This window comes from Meles meles, chromosome X, assembly GCF_922984935.1.
Source record: "Meles meles chromosome X, mMelMel3.1 paternal haplotype, whole genome shotgun sequence".
NCBI lineage: Eukaryota > Metazoa > Chordata > Mammalia > Carnivora > Mustelidae > Meles > Meles meles.
The window spans coordinates 50,327,949-50,331,248 of record NC_060087.1 but is presented as its reverse complement, the minus strand read 5'-3'; positions in this window follow the sequence as shown (position 1 = coordinate 50,331,248).

Here is a 3,300-nt window from a genome sequence, read left to right as displayed (position 1 = left end):
AGGATTTGTACTCGAGGAACTAGAGAAAACTCACGAAAGAAATTGAAGAAGACACAAAAAGATGGAAGACCGTTCCATGCTCTTGGATTGGAAGAATAAACATTGTTAAAATTTCTATACTGCCTAGAGCAATCTATACTTTTAATGCCATTCCAATCAAAATTCCTCTGGTATTTTTCAAAGAGCTGGAGCAAATAATCCTAAAATTTGTATGGACCTGGTAGAGACCCCAAATTGCTAAGGAAATGTTGAAAAACAAAAATAAAACTGGTGGCATCACGTTACCTGATTTCAAGCTTTGCTACAAACCAAGACAGCATGGTACTGGCATAAAAACAGACACATAGACCAGTGGAACAGAGTAGAGATTCCAGATATGGACCCTGAACTCTATAGTCAAATAATCCTCGATAAAGCAGGAAAAAATATCCAGTGGACAAAAGACAGTCTCTTCTATAAATGGTGCTGGGAAAATTGGACAGCTATATGTACAAGAATGAAACTCGACCATTCTCTTACACTGTACACAACAATAAACTCTAAATGGATAAAAGACCTCAACGTGAGGCAGGAACCCATCAGAATCCTAGAGGAGAACATAGGCAGTAATCCTTTTGATATCAGCCACAGCAACTCCTTTCAAGATATGTCTCCAAAGGCAAAGGAAACAAAAGCAGAAATGAACTTTTGGGACTTCATCAAGATCAAAAGCTTCTGCACAGCAAAGGAAACAGTCCACAAAACAAAAAGGCAACCCACTGAATGGGAGAAGATATTTGCAAATGACAGTACAGACTAAAGGTTGATATCCAGGATCTATAAAGAACTTCACAAGCTCAACACACACAAAACAGATAGTCATATTAAAACATATGTAGAAGATATGAACAGACACTTCTCCAATGAAGACATACAAATGGCTATAAGACACATGAAAAAATGTTCATCATCACTAGTCATCAGGGAGATTCAAATTAAAATCACATTGAGAGGGGCGCCTGGGTGGCTCAGTGGGTTAAAGCCTCTGTGCTCACCTCAGGTCATGATCCCGGGGTCCTGGGATCAAGCCCCGCATCGGGCTTTCTGCTCAGTGGGGAGCCTACTTCCTCCTCCTCCTCTCTCTCTGCCTGCCTCTCTGCCTACTTGTGATCTCTGTCTGTCAAATAAATAAATAATAATTTAAAACAAAACAAAACAAAAAAAAACCACTTTGAGATACCACCTTACCCAATTTAGAAAGGCCAAAATTAGCAAGACAGTAAACACGGTGTGTTAGAGAGGATGTGAAGAAAGGGGAACCCTCTTACAAACTGTTGGTGGGAATGCAAGTTGGTGCAGCCACTTTGGAAAACAGTGTGGAGATTCCTTAAGAAATTAAAAATAGAGCTTCCCTATGACCCTGCAATTGCACTACTGGGTATTTACCCCAAAGATACAGATGTAGTGAAAAGAAGGGCCATCTGTACCCCAATGTTCATAGCAGCAATGGCCACAGTCGCCAAACTGTCGAAAGAACCAAAATACCCTTCAACGGACGAATGGATAAGGAAGATGTGGTCCATATACACGATGAAGTATAATGCCTCCATCAGAAAGGATGAATACCCAACTTTTGTAGCAACATGGATGGGACTGGAAGAGATTATGCTGAGTGAAATAAGTCAAGGAGAGAGAGTCAATTATCACATGGTTTCACTTATTTGTGGAGCATAACAAATAACATGGAGGACATAGGGAGATGGAGAGGAGAAGGGAATTGAGGGAAACTGGAAGGGGAGGTGAGCCATGAAAGTCTATGGACTCTGAGAAACAACCTGATGGTTTTGAAGGGGCGGGGGGTGTGAGTTTGGGGGAGCCGGGTGGTTTGTATTAAGGAGGGCACCTATTGCATGGAGCATTAGGTGTGGTACAAAAGCAATGTATTCTGTTACGCTGAAAATAAATTTAAAAAAAGAAGAAAATGTCTATATTACCCAAAGCAATCTATGCATTTAATGTAACCCCTATCAAAATACATCCAATATGTTTGACAGAGCTAGAGTAAACAATGCTTAAATTTGTATGGAACCACAAAAGGCCATGAATAAGCTAAGCAATTGAGAAAGAAAAGCAAAGCTGGAGGCATCACCATTCTGAACTTCAAGGTATAATACCAGTCTTTAGTGATCAAAACAGTATAGCACTAGCACGAAAATATATATGACAATACAGATATCATTATGTTCGTGTGTGTGTGTGTGTTTGTGTGTGTGTGTACACTCAAGGAGTGTACTTTTGATGAGGACTGGGTGTTGTATGTAAGCTTTGAGTCACCAAATTTTACACATGAATCTAATATTACACTGTATGTTAACTACCTGGAATTGAATAAAAATAAACAAACAACAACAACAACAAAAACCCCAAATGGACCAATTGAATATTTAAAGAGCATTTGGAGCCCCATTTTCCCTACATTTCTCAGATTGGTAGATGATTGCCATGTACATTCTCACCCTAGCAGAAGTCTGGGATTTTATTCTCTGGAGAGGTCTTTGACCTGCAAAATACCAGGCATAAATCCTAAACCTAACGGCTACCCTTAACAAAAAAAAAAAAAAAAAAAAAAAAAAAAGAAATAGAAAAAGAGAAGAAAATATGAAAGCCCAACCTAGTTATTACTGTATATATTGACAAATTGACAATGGTATCCTGAAACATGCAAAAATTCAAGGGACCTAGATAGCATAAACAATCTTTAAAGGAAGGGAATTGTGGGAGTCAGAATTCCTTATTATAAAACTAACTAAAGAGCTAAAGTAACCAACACAGTGTCGTACTGGCAGGAAGACAAATAACTGAATTTCAATGGAATAGAACTGAATTACAAGTCCACAAATAAACATTTAGATTTATAGGCAATTGATATTTGATAAGAGTGCACAACCTTATGTGGAAATAATAGTCTTTGTAAACAGTAGTGCTTAGATATATGTATATCAGGATGCAAAATAAAGATTTCATATCATTTCCTCACACCAGCCACAGACAAAATTCTCAATAAGTCATAAACTTATATATCAGAGCTAAACATATAACATATAAAAATATAAAAATTTATTTTATCTCTTTATTTTATCTCTCCAAGATTCGTTGTTTATGCACCATACCCAGTGCTCTGTGCAATACATGCCCTCCTTAAACCCACCACCAGGCTGATCCATCCCCCCCAAGCCCCTTCCTTCCAAAACCCTCAGTTTGTTTCTCAGAGTACAGAGTCTCTTATGCTTCATCTCCCCCTCCAATTTCCCCCAATTCACT